This window comes from Choloepus didactylus, chromosome 20 (assembly GCF_015220235.1).
Source record: "Choloepus didactylus isolate mChoDid1 chromosome 20, mChoDid1.pri, whole genome shotgun sequence".
In the NCBI taxonomy this organism is placed as follows: Eukaryota; Metazoa; Chordata; class Mammalia; order Pilosa; family Megalonychidae; genus Choloepus; species Choloepus didactylus.
Window position 1 is genome coordinate 33,120,441 of NC_051326.1, and position 8,887 is coordinate 33,129,327.

Here is an 8,887-nt window from a genome sequence, read left to right on the forward strand (position 1 = left end):
AAAGGAGTCTCAATTAGATTAAGTGCTGATTTCTCATCAGAAACATGAAGGCAAGAAGGCAGTGGGTTGAAATACTTAATGTGCTGAAAGAAAACAATTTCCAACAAAGAATTTTATATCCAGCAAGTCTTTCTTTCAAAAATGAGGGAGAGATTAAGACATTCACAGATAACAAAAGCTGAGGAAGTTCATCACCTCTTGACCTGCCCTACAAGCAAGTTCTTCAGACTGAAAAGAAAGGACACTAGACAATGTGGTTCAAAGGAGCAAAAGAAAGAAAGACACCCAGTAAAGGTAACCACGTGTTGGGTCACAAAATATGTCTCAATAAATTTTAAAAGACAAATTATACAAAGTACTTCCTCTGACCATAATAAAATGAAGCTGGAAATAACAACAGACCAGGAACTGGCAATTTCATAAATAAATGGAAGTTAAAAACCACACTATTAATCAGTAACTACCTACACTGACTCTACAAGAAATAGAAGACTTCAATAGACCAATTACAAGTAAAGAGATTGAATCAGTCCTCAAAAGCCTACCAACAAAGAAAATCCCAGGACCAGACGTCTTCACAGGAAAATTCCACCAATCATTCCAAGAAGAAAAATACCAATCCTGCCCAAATTGCTTTTAAAAATTAGAGAGGAGGGAACGCTACCTAACTCATTCTATGAAACCAGCATTACCCTAGTACCAAGCCCAAGAAAATTACATAGAAATTTCTCTGAGTATAGATGCAAAAATCCTCAAAAATCCTCAACAAAATAACTGCAAATCCAATCCAATCCAACAACATATCAAAAGAATTATACACCATGATCAAGGGTGTTTCATATTAGGCATGCAAGGGTGGTTTAATACAAGAATATCAATTAATGTATACAACACATGAACAAATCGAAGAGGAAAAACTACATGATCATCTTGATTGATGCAGAAAAGTCATTTGACAAAATCCAGCATCCTTTCATAATAAAAACACTTCAAAAGATAGGAATTCCTCAATATGATTAAGGGCATATATGAAAAATCCACAGCTAACATTGTACTCAAGGTGAAAGGCTGAAAGATTTTCATTGACATTGGGAACAAGATGAGGATGCACATGGCCACTAATGTTATTCAATATTGTGCAAGAAGTTCTAAAAAGAAGTTTCTAAAAAGAAATAATAGGCATCCAAATTAGAAAGGAAGAAGTAAATTTTTTCACTATTTGCAGATAATATGATCCTATATAGAGAAAGTACTGAAAAATCTAAAACTAAGCTACTGGAGCTAAAAATAAATTAATTAATTAATTTAAAAAATGAGTTCAGCAAAGTGGTGGGATACAAGATCAACACACAAAAATCAGTAGTTTTCTATACACTAGTAATGAGCAATCTGAGGAGGAAATAAAGAAAAATCCATTTACAATAACAACTAAAAGAATAAAATATCTAGGAGTACATTTAACCAAGGATATAAAGGACTTGTATTCAGACAACTACAAAATATTGTTAAAAGAAATCAAAGAAGTACTAAATAAATGGAAGGACATTCTGTGTTCATGGATTAGAAGCCTAAATATCATTAAGATATCAATTTTACCCTACAGATTCAACATAATCCCAATCAAAATTCCGACAGCCTATTTGCACAAGTGGAAAAGCCAATTATCAAATTTATTTGGAAAGGTAAAGAGTAATAGCCAAAAACACCTTGAAAAGATGAATGAGGTTGGAGGACTCACATGTCCTAACTTTAGAGCATATTATAAAGCTACACTGGTCAAAACAGCATGGTATTGGCATAAACATAGATATACTGAAAAATGGAATTAAATTGAGAGTTCAGAAATAAATCTTCACATCTATGGCCAACTGATTTTTGGCAAGGTTGCCAAGTCCAGACAATTAGGACAGAATAGGCTCTTCAGCAATTGGTGCTGGGAGAATGGGATATCCCTATCCAAAAGAATGAAAGAGGACCCCTCTCACATACATTATAAAAAATTAACTCAAAATGGATCAAAGACTTAAATATAAGAACCAGGATGATAAAACTCCTAGAAGAAAATGTAGGGAAACATCTACAACTAGAGCTCCAAGTGGTAATTCACCCCACCTGGCCAAACTCAGTGGTACTCCAAGAGGTAATTCAGCATCATCTGGTGTTCCAGTTTGCTAATGCTGCCATTATGCAAAATACCAGAAATGGATTGCCATTTATAAAGGGGGTTTATTTGGTTACAATGTTACAGTCTGAAGGCCATGGAAACATCCAAATGAAGGCATCAGCAATAGGGTACCTTCACTGGAGAAAGGCCATTGGCATCCAGAAAACCTCTGCTAAGTGGGAAAGCACGTGGCTGACATCTCCTTTCTCCTAGGTTGCATTTCAAAATGGCATTCTCCAAAATATCAGCTTTCAATGACCATCTTCAAAATGTCTCTCAGCTGCAGCAAGCATCTGAGCCTGTGTGGCTCTTTTTAAAGTACTCCAGTAATCAATCAAGATCCATGCTGAATGGGTGAGGTCACAGCTCCATGAAAATAATCCAGTCAAGGAATTACCCACAGTTGGGTGGGTCACATCTCCATGGAAACAACCTAATCCAAAGGTTGCAACCTAATCAACACTAATATGTCTGCCCCCACAATATTGCATTAAAGAGCATGACTTTTTCTGGGGGACATAATATATCCAAACTGGCACACCTAGTGAGACACAACCTCAGATCCAGGAGGTAAACACCTTGTGAGGACAATCAAGTCACTGAACAGCACAAACTGTTGGGCAGACCAGAAAGTGCAAGGGAATTTCAAAGAATTCTCAGAAATTCTCCAGACCAGTGGAGCTGGTCTACACCCCATGCATGGGAAACTGTCCCTGTTTAAATTTAGAAATACAGACAACCCAACGGTTAAAGCAGTGCTCTAAAACCCAGGGCTTGCTGGCTGGTGAAAAACAGAACACCAGTTGGTGCCGGCAGACTTGTTTTACCCACACATGGAGAATTTGCTGTGGTGCCTAGTGCCTACCCACCTAAAGGCAGGCTGCTGTCAGTGCCTTTTATAGGGGGGTGACTGGGGAGCAAAGCTAATCTAACAATGGCCAGCAAGAGAGACATATAGGCAGGGCAAGGACTAGAATAACAAGAGCTGAAAAATTCTGATCAATTGAACAGAAAATATATGTAAGAAGTCTGGAATAAGTTGAACTGAACCCCAAAGAACAGATAGAGAACAAAGCCAACCAAAGAGAAAACCCAAAGTAAAAGAGTGAAAATGACTTCTACAATAAAGTAATCAAGGAAACCAGATGTCTAGACAGCAACAAAAAATTATGAATCACACGAGGAAAAACAAAGATATGGCCCAAAGGACAAACATTCAAACAAGATACAGGAGTTGAAAGAACTAATTAAAGATGTTCAAACAAACATGCTAAATCAATTCAAAACTCAAATCAATGAGCTGAGGGAAGATATGGCAAAAGAGATGAAGGATATAAAGAAGACATCAGGTGAACCTAAAGAAGAACTCGAGAGTTTGAAAAAAAAATGGCACAACTCATGGGAATGAAAGGCACAATAGAAGAGATGAAAAACACAATGGAGATTTACAACCCCAGATTTGAACAGGGAGAAGAAAGGATTAGTGAACTAGAGGACAATATGTCTGAAATCATACACACAAAGGAATAGATAGGCAAAAGAAAGGAAACATATGAGCAGGGTCTCAGGGAATTGAATAACAACACAAAGTGCATGAACATCTGTGTCATGGATATTCCAGAAGGAGAAGGGAAAAGGGGCAGAAAAAACAATGGAGGAAATAATCACTGAAAATTTCCCATCTCTTATGAAAGACATAAAATTACAGATCCAAGAAGTGCAGCATACCCCAAACAGAATAGACCCAAATAGACCTACTCCAAGACACTAATCAGATTGTCAAATGTCAAAGACAAAGAGAATTCTGAAAGCAGCAAGAGAAAAGCTATCCATCACATACAAGGGAAGCTCAATAAACCTAAGTGCAGATTTCTCAGCAGAAACCATGGTGGCAAGAAGGCAATGGATGATATATTTAAGCTACTAAAAGAGAAAAACTGCCAACCAAGAATTGTATATCCAGCAAAACTGTCCTTCAAAAATGAAGGACAGTTTAAAACACTTTCAGACAAACAGAAACTGAGCCAGTTTGTGAACAAGAGAACTGTTTTACAGAAAACCTCTACAGAGATTCAATGAAAAAAAGGACAATTCTGAATTGTGTGAAATTCTGGAGGAGGAAATAGACTGGAGAAGGACCCTGCAAATGCCAAATTGAAGAAACATAAGAAATATCAGGTAGGAATCTTCCATCCTGGACCAGCAGATCCTCTCACCTCCCCCACCCTCAGTCTCATGTGGGAAAGGCACAGAATCAGCAGACAGGACCCCTCCCACCACAGACACAGACTATAAAATATTTCACAGCAATGAGACAGAGCCCCACCATTTGAAGGCCTAAGGGTCAGGGGAGGACACTTCAAGGCCCAGGTTAGTGAGGGACAAAGAAACTGAGAAAACGTGGACAGAGACTGCATTTCCAGCACTGAATCTGAAAGCCATTCTCCCACCCTTGAGGGAAGCAGCAGTCAGCAGCCATTTCCTTGCCTTAGGGATGGCTGGGGTACTGGGTCAGCTAAGGGAGTACTTTGCCACAAGTGGAGTCCCACATCAAACCAGATTTTGGCCAGCAAATAAGGGCATCAGTATCCCACAGTTTCAGCTCACCTGTGTAGACAAAGTCTGTGCTTGGAGGAAAAGCAGCTTCTGAGGTCAATTAAGTTACTGAACAGCACCATCTTCTGGACAATCCAGAAGATGCATGAGAACTGAAAACCTTTTTGAAAGATGCTCCAGACCCTTTAAGATGATAGGAGCTGGTCTACATACCCTGTATGGAAATCCAGCTGTGTTTTATCTGAGAAATAGGGAAGAACTGACTGTTAAAGCAGGGTTATAAAACAAACCCAGGTCTTGCTGGCCAGCAGAAAGTCAGAGCACCACTGAAGGCCAGCAGATTGTAATACCACACACACAATGAACATGCTGGGGTGCCCAGTGCCTACCTCCCATCCCTGTGGCAGGCAATGGTGAACGCCTGATTTGGGGAGGAAGGCTGGGGGGCAGAGCCAATCTGCAAAGTGGCTAGTGAGAGAAACAAAGAAAAGAGAGATCATAGACAACCAACAAGAAAACCCTAGAAAAAGAGAGAAAACAACCTCTTGAATAAACTAATCAAGAAAATCATATGCCTAGATAGCAAAAAATCACAAGCCACACCAAGAAACATGAAGATATGGCCCAGTCAAAGGAACAAACTAACACTTCAACTGAGATTCAGGAGTTGTAACAACCAATTAAAGATGTTCAAACACATCTTTTAAATCAAATCAATGAGTTAAAAGAAAATGTGAAAAAAAGAGATCAAGGATATAAAGAAGACCCTGGCTGATCATAAGGAAGAACTTGTAAGCTTGAAAAAACAAATGGCAGTTCCCGCGCTCCTGCTCCCACGCGGCCCCACATCCAAGGGCGCTCCCTTCCCCATCTCCTCTGAGAGGCCTTCATGTCCCGGCGCGGCCCCGGGTCGGAGAGAAAAGGCGAAGGCCCCGCCACCGGTGTACGGCGGCGCCGCAGGGTTATTTTTGAATGAGAGGAATCCCCAAGTTGTTTGGCAAATCTCAAGATGGTTCCATGTATCCTTAATGTTGCTGTAGTTTCTTATCATCCTGGACGTCCTCCTCGTCTCTGCGTCCCCCACCAACGCGGAGCACGGCGCCCGCACTTAGGTCTTAAAGGAAAATGGCCAAAAGAGAAGATGGCAGACTGGTGAGCTGTATGTTTTAGTTACTCCTCCAGGAAAGTAGGTAAAAAGCCAGGAACTGCGTGGACTGGACAGCACAGAGCAATCTGTCTTTGGGCATACTTCATACAACACTCATGAAAACGTGGAACTGCTGAGATCAGCGAAATCTGTAAGTTTTTGCGGCCAGGGGACCCGCGCCCCTCCCTGCCAGGCTCAGTCCCGGGGGAGGAGGGGCTCTCAGCTCCAGGAAGGAGAAGGGAGAATTGCAGTGGCTGCTCTTATCGGAAACTCATTCTACTGATTCAAACTCCAACCATAGATAGACTGAGACCAGACACCAGAGACTCTGAGAGCAGCCAGCCCAGCAGAGAGGAGACAGGCATAGAAAAAAAACAACACGAAAAACTCCAAAATAAAAGCAGAGGATTTTTGGAGTTCTGGTGAACACAGAAAGGGGAAGGGCGGAGATCAGGCCTTGAGGCGCATATGCAAATCCCGAAGCAAGGCTGATCTCTCTGCCCTGTGCACCTTTCCTTAATGGCCCTGGTTGCTTTGTCTATTAGCATTTCAATAACCCATTAGATCTCTGAGGAGGGCTGTTTTTTTTTTTTTTTTTTAAATCCTTTTTGCTTTTTCTAAAACAATTACTCTAAGAAGCTCAATACAGAAAGCTTCAAAGAATTGAAATTTGGGCACGTCAAGTCAAGAGCAGAACTAAGAGAGCTCTGAGACAAAAGGCAATAATCCAGTGGCTGAGAAAATTCACTAAACAACACAACTTCCCAAGAAAAGGGGGGTGTCCGCTCACAGCCACCATCCTGGTGGACAGGAAACACTCCTGCCCATCGCCAGCCCCATAGCCCAGAGCTGCCCCAGACAACCCAGTGTGACGGAAGTGCTTCAAATAACAGGCACACACCACAAAACTGGGCGTGGACATTAGCCTTCCCTGCAACCTCAGCTGAATGTCCCAGAGCTGGGAAGGGGGAGCAGTGTGAATTAACAGAGCCCCATTCAGCCATCATTTGAGCAGACTGGGAGCCTCCCAACACAGCCCAGCAGCCCAGAACTGCCCTGGGGGGACGGCACTCACCTGTGACATAGCACAGTCATCCCTCAACAGAGGACCCAGGGTGCACAGCCTGGAAGAGGGGCCCACTTGCAAGTCTCAGGAGCCATACGCCAATACCAAAGACTTGTGGGTCAGTGGCAGAGACAAACTGTGGCAGGACTGAACTGAAGGATTAGACTATTGCAGTAGCTTTAAAACTCTAGGATCATCAGGAAGATTTGATTGTTAGGGCCACCCCCCCCTCCCTGACTGCCCAGAAACACGCCCCACATACAGGGCAGGCAACACCAACTACACACGCAAGCTTGGTACACCAATTGGGCCCCACAAGACTCACTCCCCCACTCACCAAAAAGGCTAAGCAGGGGAGATCTGGCTTGTGGAGAACAGGTGGCTCGTGGACGCCACCTGCTGGTTAGTTAGAGAAAGTGTACTCCACGAACCTGTAGATCTGATAAATTAGAGATAAGGACTTCAACTGGTCTACAAACCCTAAAAGAACCCTATCAAGTTCAGCAAATGCCACGAGGCCAAAAACAACAGAAAATTATAAAGCATATGAAAAAACCAGACGATATGGATAACCCAAGCCCAAGCACCCAAATCAAAAGACCAGAAGAGACACACCTAGAGCAGCTACTCAAAGAACTAAAGATGAACAATGAGACCATAGTACAGGATATGAAGGAAATCAAGAAGACCCTAGAAGAGCATAAAGAAGACATTGCAAGACTAAATAAAAAAATGGATGATCTTATGGAAATTAAAGAAACTGTTCACCAAATTAAAAATATTCTGGACACTCATAGTACAAGACTAGAGGAAGTTGAACAACGAATCAGTGACCTGGAAGATGACAGAATGGAAAATGAAAGCATAAAAGAAAGAATGGGGAAAAAAATTGAAAAACTCGAAATGGACCTCAGGGATATGATAGATAATATGAAACGTCCGAATATAAGACTCATTGGTGTCCCAGAAGGGGAAGAAAAGGGTAAAGGTCTAGGAAGAGTATTCAAAGAAATTGTTGGGGAAAACTTCCCAAATCTTCTAAACAACATAAATACACAAATCATAAATGCTCAGCGAACTCCAAATAGAATAAATCCAAAAAAACCCACTCCGAGACATATACTGATCACACTGTCAAACATAGAAGAGAAGGAGCAAGTTCTGAAAGCAGCAAGAGAAAAGCAATTCACCACATACAAAGGAAACAGCATAAGACTAAGTAGTGACTACTCAGCAGCCACCATGGAGGCGAGAAGGCAGTGGCACGATATATTTAAAATTCTGAGTGAGAGGAATTTCCAGCCAAGAATACTTTATCCAGCAAAGCTCTCCTTCAAATTTGAGGGAGAGCTTAAATTTTTCACAGACAAAGAAATGCTGAGAGAATTTGCTAACAAGAGACCTGCCCTACTGGAGATACTAAAGGGAGCCCTACAGACAGAGAAACAAAGACAGGACAGAGAGACCTGGAGAAAGGTTCAGTACTAAAGAGATTCGGTATGGGTACAATAAAGGATATTAATAGAGAGAGGGAAAAATATGGCAAACATAATCCAAAGGATAAGATGGCCGATTCAAGAAATGCCTTCACGGTTTTAACGTTGAATGTAAATGGATTAAACTCCCCAATTAAAAGATATAGATTCGCAGAATGGATCAAAAAAAATGAACCATCAATATGTTGCATACAAGAGACTCATCTTAGACACAGGGACACAAAGAAACTGAAAGTGAAAGGATGGAAAAAAATATTTCATGCAAGCTACAGCCAAAAGAAAGCAGGTGTAGCAATATTAATCTCAGATAAAATAGACTTCAAATGCAGGGATGTTTTGAGAGACAAAGAAGGCCACTACATACTAATAAAAGGGGCAATTCAGCAAGAAGAAATAACAATCGTAAATGTCTATGCACCCAATCAAGGTGCCACAAAATACATGAGAGAAACATTGGC